Raw genomic sequence first — 13,702 nt, forward strand, 5'->3', positions numbered from 1 at the left:
TTCTGTCACTCTCCAGTCTTAGAAAATATGCACTGAAGAAAAGCAATGGCTTGTTGAGTGGATGAATGCATTAGTTTCTTTTTTAACACAGTTTGTTAAAATACAAGCCTTATACATGCATCAGTGAGAGCATAGCTTGATGATATACTTTTTAAGATAGAATGTTTTGCAAGGGTATGTGGAGCCTCTTCTAGTTTCAGTTTAGCTCACTGAACTGTTTTTTAGTTCTCATTTATTACTCATGAGGGGCACCTCTTGCTGTCTTTTAAATTATGTATTCACTAAGCCACTTTGAAAAGGCAAAGTTTCTTTAAAAAAAAAAATATTTTAAAATGCTGCATAGCAAATTCAGAGAGAGGTAACAGCATTTGAATGCAAATACAGTAATGTAGATTTGGTACTGGAGAAAATAAACCTTTGCTGCAAAAAGAGACTACCAGCTTAACTAGTAACCTGTGTGCCCACAGTATAATATTAACAACCTCAAAATGGGTTGAAGCTAGGTTTCTCAACAAGCACAAGTTGCTTCATGGTCAGATGTCATGCCCTGTAAAGGACACACTAAGTCTGATGTTTGTTCTTACCTAATGTCAGATGGAGAAGGAAAGAAAGTACTGATGTGTCAGGTGCCAGGTATATATTTGCCTGACTACTGTGAGCTTGGTTACAATTGAATGAGTTATTTACACCCATGCCAGTTATAGACCAGACCTCAGTGCCAATCTATAGCACAGCCTGGCAGTATGCTAATGCAAGCAAAATAAAGGCAATGACTTGAGAAGAAATTTAGTTCAAATCAATGCTAGTGTGATGAGAGATAAGGAAGAATGGTACAGTGCTAGAGTCAGTTGATGTAAAGTGTGAGAAGGAATTTATATGCTACTCCCTACCTTAATATAAAAATAGATGTATGATTAGGATTGAGTCTTGCTTCACTTGTCAACACACCCCAAAAAATATCGTGTTACCAGTGCTACATGCTAGTAGAGTTCAAGAAAAATGGAATATTGTATAGTGTAATAATACATAGTAACTGTATAATCACCAATATTAAACATTTTTAGTTATAGATTGTATGTTTTATACATAAGAATCATTGTCTTCCCAGATCTAACTAGGGCCTAGTTTTTCTTTGTAAAATGGCAGATAATCTAGGGCTTTACCAAGATCCTGTTTATTTAAGATGTGACAGTTGCCACTGTAGTGGAGTTTTAACTGCTTCCTCAATTTTGAACTGGTTGAATCGTGAGTAGCACTAATCATGTGTATGATCTCATTTTGCAGCTGTCAGTCCTTTTTTGCAATGTTAGCAATTTTCTGTGCTTGTTGTCTTTTATGTATTTCAAAATAATTCATGTTAACAGTGCTTTCTCATTTACCGAATCTTGGTTGTCAATAACGGTATGACTTGTGAATGGATTAAACTATCAGGTATTACACAAGAACCTAACATAGGGTTTGTTACATATATCGCACCACCTTTGCAGTACTGTATATTATAAATATATTTTTTCTGTCTTAAGAATAAGGTAACAGGAAGTCCTTTTTTTACCATTTTTAAATTTTCTTCCTAGAGAATAGGACCATACTGCAGTAGCTAACTGTATCTCAAATTGATGGTCCTTTTGAAACAGTCCTCATTAAGTTTGCTCCTCAGGGTAGATGGTCTCAAATGTGGTAGAGTATCACCATGCCATCTTTGAATGCCAAACCAAAATCCAATAAGTTCATTTAAATGCAGTAAATGTTTGATTCACTCCAGTAGGGTTACATATTTATCCATTCTGTTAATATCTTTCAAGTCACCAGATGTTTCAGTTATGTATAGCATACTCACTGCTTTACACCAGTATAAGGCATTGTAAAAGGAGGAGGTATGTATTGATTCAGGAAAGCACTTTACATAAAAGTCTTGGATACAGCAAGACATGTCCCTCTATACCCCTAGTACTTGATATTCTTAAAATTTCACCTGAACACTTGAATTTTTTGGTTGGTTAATACCTAAAATTGGGTTATTATATTTTTCTAGTGCTTCTGGTGTTGATTTCTGTCCTAAGTAAAGTCACTACCATAAATTACCCAAGATCTGTACTCTTATCCATGTCTAGCATTGTAATTTTTTTTCATAACATGCAAAAATTGTAAAAAAACACTTGTGATTATCTGTGGTGTTTGTCAGTTCCACACTTACTGATGCATGTTGCATCATCTGCACAGTAAGTTTATATTGGCAAAAGAATTAAACATTTAAAAACAACTTCAAGATATGTAGGAAAATTCTGAAAACCAACATGTTGCAGAATGAAGCTATTCTTTGAAGAAAAAAGCCTGGTCTTGTGAAAGAGCAATGTTTTCCTTACAGTTGCATTCACAAAAAATATTTAGCACCCAAGACCCAAGAAGTTGTTAAAAGAATATATTAAAGCTTAATCAAATATTAAACATTTATGTCTTTCATAGCATATTTTAGATACAAGATAAAAAAAAATCCCTATTTGCTATTATGAACAAAGTTCTATCACAATGAAGTATTGCCTAATATCTAAACAACAAAGTCCACAAGGCTACCAGTAACATAGCCAAAAAAAATGGGGATATACAATTCCTTTACACAAAAATGTTTTAACAAGACAGGACAAAAGTATTTCCTACTAATACAGATATTTTTGCATATATATAAGGTATAAGTTTAAATAAACCATTTCATAAATAACTACCAAATAAAATCTACAAGAAGAGCAGCTAGCCACTGCAGAGCTTCTCGCAACCAAATTTGTCCATTTTGAACTTTGCTTGGTCATACTATTAGGGAAGCAGCACCCATTGGAAATCTTGAGTGGTAACCAAAAGTCCATTGCATGCATTTCTTACTCTAACAGAAAGTAAATGAAATATTATGAACATTTAACTGTATCATGACTTCACTTGAGCATCCAGCAGAGCATAGTAATCATGCAACTTGCAAATGCCTATAAAATTAAGAAAAGAAGTTTGGTTATTCAAATGAAGACAGAAATTATTTTAAAAATACATTTTACCTCTTGCTTTGTTGAATGAAATGAAATTTTGTAAATGACTTTATTGCACAGGAGACTGTACTACAGATGAATCTAGTAGGATCGTGATTTGAAATTAACTAAATAAAACTATAAATTATACTAAAGGGTTTGGGATGGACAAGTGTGTGTGAGTGTACTTGAAGGTGTTGACAGTAACCTCAGTATATACAGAAAGAGAAAGCAGTATTGCAAGATGTTGAGAGTACATTATATGACATGATATGATTATTTTTTCTTGGGATAGTTCTTGTAGCTTTGATATTACAAATTACCTTATCTATAGTTTTAAATTCAATAGTCTTTCATAGAGACCTATTCAGTTGTGAAAAAGGTGGGAGAATAATGTTATTTGGAGTAACGTATTTAGCTCTTAGTATGAAGTAGTCTAGAGTTAATGACAGATTATGGTTTAATTTTTTCTCACTGTCCTCAGTACTGTATATAGGCCTGTATAAAATGTTAGAACATGAGCATCCAGTTACTCTTTTCCTCAAAAATTTTGTATGAGAGTTGAACCTGTTGGTGTATTCAATTATTTGCGATATAAGTATGGTACAAAGACTCCAATGGTAGTATTTTCATACTTTTATATATATATGTACAATATTCTAAAATTTCTGGAGAATTCAAGAGTACTGGAAAGAATTACCATTTCAGTTTTTCATTAACATATTTTCTGTACTACTATATGTAAAGTGCTTTTGTGAAATAAGTTTTTAGTAAATGAGAAAATTATCAGTTCTCCACAAGTGAGGCCTACAATCAATTACGTCTACTCAAGATGGTAACTGTTATATTTTTATTCTATAAAAGATAAATAAAGTAGAGACAGTTGTTCCTTGAATCTATTACATGTACCAAGTCAGTGGTATGGTCTAGAGTTAAACCATGCATTTCAAATAATGTGAGAAAATTAATTAAAAATTTAAAAGTGAGAGTCAGGGGGTTAATTGCATTGGCTTGGTAAGACAAATAAAGAGAATTATTATAGTGCAGAAAATAACCTTGTGCTTTTCAGGTATCCAAGTTTTTTTTTTTTCTTTTGCTGCTTCTGTAAGAAAAAAAAAACTTATTGCCGAAATGAGAATGCTTGTGATCACAGTACAGTTTTGTTATGCATGTACTTGTCTTTTCTTCCTAAAGAATGCTTTTTTAAAACTTGCCTATTTTTCCTGTTGTGTTACTAGGTACAATATTACAGAAAGCTTTGTTAGCCTTCCCAGACCCACTAAATTACACTTATATTATGTCCATTCCAAGATATGTATATTATTTTAAGGTCTTTGGTATATAGTTCTGTATTTGAAAGACAACTGAAATTATAAAACCAGTGAATCAACAAGAGGGTCTTCAGTTTTTACCTTCATAGAACTAAAGTTTTCATCCTGTATATACATGTGGTTGCTTGGCCTAACAAATATGATTCCTGTTTAAAAAAAAATTATCATTCCTTAATTCCAATTTAGAATTTAAACAGTACGTAAGACTAAGTAGAAGGTTCTTTAAATTTACAGTTTATTATTATTATGTACCAGACCGAGTTAAATTATTCACTCTCATAGAGTTGGCCTACAATTTCTTGAAAGACTTTAGAATAACTGAAATGCACAAAAATGCATACTGTTACATTAATATAGAGGGCAGCACTTACTATACCTTAGAAAAAAAAACAGCCCTGTATTCTGTTACTTTGCAAGGCTATACATAGCGCTTCCATTTTAATGTTGAAAGTATACAGTAATATTAAACAAATTTAAGTATTATTCCTAACATGTTAGTTTTTCTTAGTATTTTGTTAACATGCAAAAAGCATGGATATTATTGTTCCTACATCATTTGAAAAGGATTGGTGTCTTTAAGTGAATGCTCAGTTTACACTGCTCTAAATAGGTAATGTACAAGGAAATTTCTGCAACATTACCCATACTGAAGTTTCTTCTACCAGTGTTGCATACCTTGTAGCATTCACATAACAAAGATACCTGGATCTACTATGCAAATACTGTATATAGTAAAGCAGACTTGTTCTCTTATGTAGGACACTGTCACTTTTGAAATTGCTCTTCTTTTTACTTTTTACTTCTAAGTAGTACTATAAGGTGAATCCCATGTTTTCATCTTTGGAGAACTCTGTGTATTAATTGTGATTCTGTGTTACTTGTGATCAGTTTACGTAAAAGCAAACTGTAATACTTTCTAGCTCTGAGAATTCAAAAAAAGTGCTAAAGCACCATTATTTTCCTGGCACCAGCTATTTTTTCTGATTCTGAAGTACTATTTTCATCAAGAACTAGTGGGTTTTGGTTACCTGTCAAAACACCAGCTTTCACTGCATTCGTGGATAATTTTGGAGCAGTACAATCTTACTGGTTCCCATTCTAAGTAATACAATGTATGGTACGTGTTAGTGGACTGGTGTGTTGTTGTATGTTCTCAGTTTAAGAATAAAATCAGTGATGATTTTGCCCAACAAGCATCCCTGATATTAACAAGTGAAGTAACATGAAAAAACTGCGGAACTTGATATTTAAGTCAAATAAAAAAAATAGATTTTGACACTCAAAGGAAAGTGTCATCTTAAAATGGAAAACATCATGATGCTGTACATAACAAAATACAGTACATAGTGAAGTGTTATTTTGAGTGTAAATGTGTCCATCCTCAAGCATTAGACTACACAGATTGTGTACAGACAGTGGTTGTTAAAAGTCCATGTAGTCCTTTTGTCTGTAAATCAAATATTTCTTTGTGTTACCTTACATGTACAGTGATGAATGTCCAGTACCTATTTATGAAAGCAAGAAGAAATTATAATTATATGTATATACTGTAAATCAACTTATCCATTGTAAAGAAATGTACATAGTAAAAAGGGAAGCACGTAAGTGACATTACTGTATTTATACAAGTGTAGTAAACATGCATATGGAGATAAGTGATTGACTAGCTGAAGCAAATGGTCAAAAATAAAACGTTACCCAAGATGTAAGTAAAAAAAATTCAGTATTGATACCTAAACATTACACTGCATCTTATGTAGTAACAACATCAATTAGAAATTTGTTTACTATTTTTATAAGAGCTGGGTAGTTGTTTGTATGTGCTTATTAATCTTAGCAAAGTGGTTTACATATTAACCTCATGGTTATCCAAATTGAACTACAGTACTCAGAACTGTCATGCCACTCTCCCAGCTTCCCAGTACAGTATCTTTATGCAAATATTGCTTAAGTGTTATGTACTCGTACAATCAGCTTGGATTTCAATACTGCACAAACACATACAAAACTGCTGTGCTGGAGTTGTACTAAATATAGTGACATTCAGACATCCAGATTAGAAAAAATTTCATTATTAAGTTAAGATGTTGAATATTATGATCAATGATGGTAATGTGGAAATGTAAGTGGGGAGAGTGAAACAATCCAACTGGAATTTCAACAGCAGATTTTTCAAGTAAGAAAATTTAAAGTACTTCCTGTGCTTAATTGTACATTATTCAATAGTGTAAGTCATATGTAACAATATTAGTATGTAACTTTCACTTTCGCAGTTTCTACCATTTTCAATTTATCCACTTATTAAATGATGCTGTTCTAAAGTTTTTAAAGATCTGCTATTAGATAAAATAAAAATTTTATTATTAAAGACAACCCTTTTTAGGCCAGGCCTGTGAGAGTTAAGTGCCTATTTTAAACCGGTGTTTTGGCAGACATACACTACAGTAAGCCCCCTGTATTTGCAGGGGATGCGTACCGCACCCCGCCCCCCCGTGAATAGCTAGAATCCGCGAATTACTTATAACCCCTCTAAAAACACTTAGAACTGCCTATTTTGATAGTTTAAACACAAGAAAAACCCTCTAGAAATCCTTATTCCTGAGCATTTTAACAGTTTCATCACAAAAAGTGCATTTAGTCATGAAAATTATTTGAAAATACAGTAATTAGTGAATATTTCTCAGTGAAAAATACCGCGAATGGGCAAATTTTCCGTGAATAGTGGGTAGATATGTTCCACAGAGAAATCCGCGAATACGTGAGTCTGCGAATTGTGAGAACGTGAATATGGGGGAGTTACTGTACTTTATGACAACAAAGTACTTAATAATAACAACAACTCACAATCACAGAATTTGTTCTTTACATGACAGTTTAACTCTGTCGTATTCCATATACTTGTAGCCAACCTTGACTTTTTCTTTCAAGTCTGGCAATCTTTCTTTTATTTTTCATAGATCTTATTGCTCCAGATCAATAAAATAATGTCATGTAAAAAGGGTAATGGAAAGCAAAATACTCTATTTTAGTCAGTGAAATTGAACAGTGTAAGACAAAAGCAAAGGAAAAATGATTTCATTATCATTTGGGTAAGCAGATTATCAAGTTAAATTTCTAAACACTCCGGGTTGGCCTGAGGGGTTCAAGTTTGAATGAAGGTAAAAAAAAATATGTTCTTAAATCCTGACCTAAAATTATTTAATCTTTGGTAAGTCTAATCTTTTTAGTTAGTAATTTGGGTTATGTTACAATATACTTGTTTTTGACACTGTTCTCCCCTTGGTCTTATTATACAGGATGCATCTCACATGGAATGTGCTTTGTACAGTAAGTTGGCATAGCAGTGTATATAAATTGTTACTGAATCATTAATATAGAATGTTTGTTATTGAGGTGTTAGGATAGTACGTATTTAATAGTACTTGAGGTTTTCAAAACTCAATATTGTTAGAGTAGGGAGCTTACGTGTTAAAAAGCCAGAAACAAGTAATTATCCTACTAGACTGAAGCCTATGTCACTTAATTATTGAAGCTGTCTACTGATATCTTAGTTTTTTATTTCTCTCTTTGGCTTTTCTTTGCCTTACTGTAGTATTTATTCACTTGTAAACTGTAATTTATGTACTCTCAAGATTGCACTTTTTATGGGGTAGATGAGTTTGAAATACTGTAGTCAGCTATGCATATTTTAAATAACTACAAAAATTCAAAATGTGAAACTATGCTGTATTAGTTTTATGAATGCCCTGCATTTCATGATTAATTACGTTGAAAGTTACAGCACTTTTGCTGGAGTAGGTGATGTAATTCTGCATTGTGTATTTGATCACATGGTACAGTATATATTTTGCTTAGGAATTGTCAGAGGAAGTGTTGTACTACTAAGAGAGATGTTGAATATATGGCACATTGTTTACATGACATACGGACATGAGTCATGTGGGCAATCCTGTCAGTCAGGTCCAGTTAATAATATTATAGTGTGGATACACTTCAGCACAGTACAGTAATCAATTCTGTTGAATGTGTTGTCAGTCTTGAAGTGAATTCTTGTAACTGTGTGATTGTATTGAAGTGTTTTCCTGGTAGGTAAGACTTACTTAGGCAGTTTTCTGGGTTGCAGTCATCATCTCCATGCCTTTAAAGAGTTGCTCTTGCAGCTGACCACTCTGTGTATGACACTTAGATTTAACGAATGGTTCGAAACTTATCTTCAAGCACAGGTTTTATGCTCCCTTCACTTGTGCAAACTGGTAGACAGCAATGACCAAAGAAATTACTTCAGCCTGTCTTGGTTCTCTCTTCTCCAAGTGCAAGCAACTCGGAGAACTATGTTTCTGACTGCATGCAATCTTGTCTTTGTAATTAATGAGTCTCGAGGAAGATCTTAGATGCCAAGTAAATCCTGACTGGTCAATTCTTGGTGATTCAAGATGGTAACTGTCTTCTTCTGCCAGTAAAACTGTTACTACATGCAAAGAGGAACCAGTGATCCGATCATCTCAGCTAGGATGGACAAAGTTTCAGGTTACCAGTGGCCACTATCAGACAGGTTCTAGCCCCTCCAAGAAATGGACTTAAGTGCATACTACAGCTTCAAGTAATCAAACCCTCAGTCCTTCATTTGGTCATAGTCTCTCTTGTTTCTTGTTAATCAGCTTTTGAGTAAACACATCCTTCTGTTATGTTTCTATTACCATATCTGTATGACCTGCAAATGTAGACCTCCTATTTTGCAGTATGCACATGGTTTTAAGCTCCACAGCTGTAACTCCTCGTCCTTTAGAGCACTGGGTTCTTGATTGGACTTTTATTCCAGTCAGCTGTTTGGGGGACATTTTTTTAGAGTAGCTTAAGCCTTCCTCCCAAACTGTTGTGATTCAGACAGTGATACAAATGGTGGGTAAGTGGACCCAATAAATGTAATTATGAAAAACAAAATTTTTTGTGTAAAAACCTTCATTTATATGTGATGGCTTGCCTCCCAACCCCACTTGCTTTAGGTAGCCATACCTAGACTACATGAGAAATGAGGTTCTTAGCTACAGGAAACTGGAGGTTGATGAAGTGCATGTGCCCTATTGCCAACCAGCCAGCACATAATCTTCATGTCATTCAGGAAAGGAGACTTGGGTTCTAGAAAACTTACAAATGAAGCAGTGATATAAATGATGGGTTTGCATACTAAAAATTTACATTTTTTTACTCTTAAATTTTTAGAATATATGATCTACATTTTTTAAATGAACTTTAACTCTCCATTATATAGGTTTACTTCCGCGCCAGAGGTAGTTAAAGCTATATAATGGAGAGGTAAGTATTTAAAAACAAATCATAAATTAAGTATTTATATTTTATTGTAAATCATTCATACATCAATATAATTTTTTAAATAAATAACAAGTGACCGTAGCTACAAAAATAGATAACAGGATGTCCCTTGCAGTTTGTGTTGTAAATTGAGAAAAGTCATTTACAGATTCAAGTGAACTATGTGTGCATGCATTTGTACAACTCTATATGCTTGTTAGTAGATTAAAGTTATTTCACGCTTTAATATTCAGTTTCACTAGACCATTGAGTTAGAATGACTTTTGTAGGGTTGATCTGTAGAGTTTGATTTTAATAATTACATTCAATTTGGTAAATTGCAGTTAGTATTTAAGTATGTACTGTAGTATAATACTGTAATTGGATAAACAGAAAATGACAATTTTTTTAATTGTTTTGCTCTCCAAAACTTGGCATTTGCTTTTTGGCAGTAACATAAGATATGCTGAAGTGCTAGCATTGATTTCCACTCTCTGCACACAGGGACTACTTCATAGGAACTATTCATCAGATATCCATGGGTGAGCCGGGTATGACTTATTCAGATACAAGATGAAGCTGCTTCAGTGTGGTACTCATCCAGGTAATGAAGAATGCCACAATGCAACAGTAGGTATGATCTGTTTTAATTTATTATTTTTGTTATTATTATTAAATAGTTTAAACAGGCATTGAGTTAATATTCTTATCTCTTATCAGGATGAAAGTTGGACACTTACCAAAGGCATGTTTTATTTAAAGTGTATTCTCTGTATTTGAGGATTGGGTCATATGTTATTTATCTGATAAGTCTGATTAATTTAAAGACTATTATTACTTCAGTGTGGTAGTCCTTTTGTACTGCAATATACAACAAACCAACGGTTGGTTTAATGTTTTAATTTGTTATTTTGTGAATCATTATTTCACAGTGCTTGCCATATACTAAAGATGATGGGTTTTACAAATACAGTACTGCAGTAATAAATCACTGACAGGAACAAGAAAATCTGGTAGAATGTTGAATGATTACATACCGTAAACTTGATTATCTGCTCTAGCCTAATGAGATTGACTTACATCACATCATAAAAGTGTAGTTCTCAACAATTATAATTAAATTTTTAGTTGTTGAAAATTTTAACTTCAAAAAAGCAGTTTCTTGGCTGTGTTTGGTAAAGTTCATTTGTTCAGAAAATAACAGATTTTTTAAAGTAAATTGTATTTTTATTAGGTATACAAACCAGAGCCTTTTGTATAGGAGTATCCTGTATTGAGAACTGGAAACATTTATTGAACTTAGTAACAAGGACAAATCAGGATAGTTTAGCTTGGATAAAAGGCTCTGGTTTGTGTAATTAGGAAAAATACAGATTACTCAAAAAATTTATTTCTTTCTATGGAAATACAAACCACTGCCTGTGGGATGCTCACTCCTTAGGTGGGAAGGCATCTCTCTCACCAGAGAGAAAATTGAAAAACCCACCTGGAAATGCCATGATCTTGTCATGATAATGAGCAAGGGATGCAGTGACTCCCATAAGCTCCTACTCATTTGGCATAGGGGTGACAAAGCAGTAGGCCTTTGGCCTGAGTGAGGGTATGGAGGCTTACTCAAGTAAGGAAAGGTTTGGGGAACTATTAATTCTCCCATAAGAAAATACATATTGGAAGGTAGCTATTTCTGGCAGATACAAGCTGATGGGCTCAGAATATAGCTATACCTTGCCCCCCCCCTCTCCCATGCCTTGTTAAAGGGAAGAGCAGAGGGAGATGTATCTTAAAGACCAGTCTATGCCTATGGCTACCATTCTCTTTGTAGTCCCACAACTGATAATTTTTGAAATTAAATCTATAATACCAGGTAGCCTCATATTGAGCTTTATTCAATGTCTTGTCATCTTCACAGGCTTTGCTAATTTGGTAAAGCAGTATGACAGGGTTTAGTATAATTTAGGATAAAGTTTCCCTCATTAAATCTTATCCTAGATAGGCATACCTCTTTTGACAACCATTGTTTTTTTTTTTTTTTGTTGCTTCACAATAGATGATGGTCATACATTTGGCCATTCTCTTGTTCTAGGTCTGTGCGTAAATAGATAATCTTTCACAGATCCCTTTTCTCTCTCCTCTATTTCACCTCGTCCAGCCCCAAAAGGGTAAGCCCATCGCTTTTGCTAAAGCGTGCATTTAGACATATTGTGTATGGAAACATTTGAAGAAATTGAATCTAGTAAAAAAATATTAGATTCTTTGATTTAAATTAGAACTAAATACTCAAGAAATGGGTCAGAGCTTCAAGAATGTTTTACTAGACAATCTTGGGATTGATGATGTCAAACAATGTACTTCTTCATAAATATGCTAAATTGCAGCATTAAAAGTACTCTTCACAATGGTTGGGAACTTAACATACTACAGAGGCTGTTCTCGATATTTTACAGTCTCAAGGGTGTGCCTAAAGGTCCACTCTCCCCAAAATAGCAATTCTTTCCTTCAAAAATGTCTAATAACGAATTAAGAAAGAAGCAGCCATATTGAAAATGTAATTAACATTTCACTAACATAAGAAGAAGATTCAGATTCAATATCCAACAGGTCAGATTGAACGTGCCATAGTAATGAACAAAGTTACTGACTTTGTGTATTTTTAAGGATTCTTTTGACATTGTGGTAACAGATAGTTAGTTAGTTACAAATGATTTGTTTAACCAGACCTCTGAACTCTTTTAGGGTTCTTAAGTAAAAGTATTTTTCGCAGACAACAGATCAAATGAAATCAAAACCAAAATGAGAAGATGTGCTTAATGAATATTTATTTTTTAAGGTGTACAGCAATTATAAAAATGCCCAGCACTCTATGTAAATTGTTCTTACTGTTTAAATGCAAAACCAAAATGATTACTTTATTGATTTTTTTTTTATTTTTATTTATTTACTAAATCTTATTTTTTATATTTTCATCTATTTTTTTATATTCTTGCTTCTTGGTTCGTTCCAGTCTTACTACATCTTATAGAATGATGCTAGTAAAAATCTTATTACAGTATATAAAACAACAAACTTGTTATGTACCGTACAGTACTTCAGTTTTGTTTAATACACCTTCCAGCTGGATAGCATTTCAGTTTTTCTTTAATACTTCCTCCAACTGGTTTTTATTCAATTTTTTTATCTAATATGCCTAATTTAAATGTTAAAAAATTTTTGTTTTAAAATTAGCAACTAATAGGAAAAACATTATGCAGTTCTGTCTACCTTTTGCTGTTAGAGACTGGGTGTTCTCTGTTACACTGACAGTACTCTTTGGAGCAACCCAAGATGTGTGGTACTTGTCTCTTGTTAGGTTATCCTCACAGTCTGGAAGGTTCTGCTTTCAGTTTAATTTACGAATTAATGGAAACCTGTCACATCAATAACCTGGTTTCATTAGACGAAAGAAGGCCTTTTTTTTGAGTGGGCTAATCATTTGCTCTCCCTTCACTGCTCATGTGACTTTTTAAAGTTTTTATGTAATTAACCTGCTTGGTAAGAACATTCTGTAGAATATTTGCAACCATCACTTCTCTGCCTTATATATATATATATATATATATATATATATATATATATATATATATATATATATATATATATATATATATATATTTTATACAAATATAAAAATCTATTTCTGGATTTTGACAAAGGAAAAATCTATTTCTGGAGTCACCCGGTGAAATAATCCATTCAGCACTTATTTCTAGGTAATTCCGTTGCTAGATACCAGAGAAAGCTAAATGAAATGCTGGAGTTACTACCCCCAGAGCGAGCTCCACTAGATGGAGTCGTGTATGGAAAAGGGTGAACTACAAAAACACGGAACCTTATCATATATATATATATATATATATATATATATATATATATATATATATATATATATATATATATATATATATATATATATATATATATATATATATATATATATATATATATACATACATATATACTATAAAGCAGTATTTTCTTTTGGTCCAGAGCTGCATGGTACATGGCAGGCTTTTT

The 13,702-nt window shown here is 33.0% G+C and overlaps 1 long non-coding RNA gene across 1 annotated transcript in view; it reads left to right on the forward strand.

Moving 5' to 3' along the window:
* LOC136825436 (uncharacterized) overlaps positions 1 to 13,702 on the forward strand; it is a 45,631-nt gene that overhangs the window by 19,596 nt on the left and 12,333 nt on the right. The window contains exon 5 of the long non-coding RNA XR_010849341.1: positions 10,157 to 10,286. This is a non-coding gene — a long non-coding RNA (uncharacterized lncRNA). The remainder of the gene's footprint in view (positions 1 to 10,156; positions 10,287 to 13,702) is intronic.

Source organism: Macrobrachium rosenbergii, chromosome 37 (genome assembly GCF_040412425.1).
Source record: "Macrobrachium rosenbergii isolate ZJJX-2024 chromosome 37, ASM4041242v1, whole genome shotgun sequence".
Classification (NCBI taxonomy): Eukaryota; Metazoa; Arthropoda; class Malacostraca; order Decapoda; family Palaemonidae; genus Macrobrachium; species Macrobrachium rosenbergii.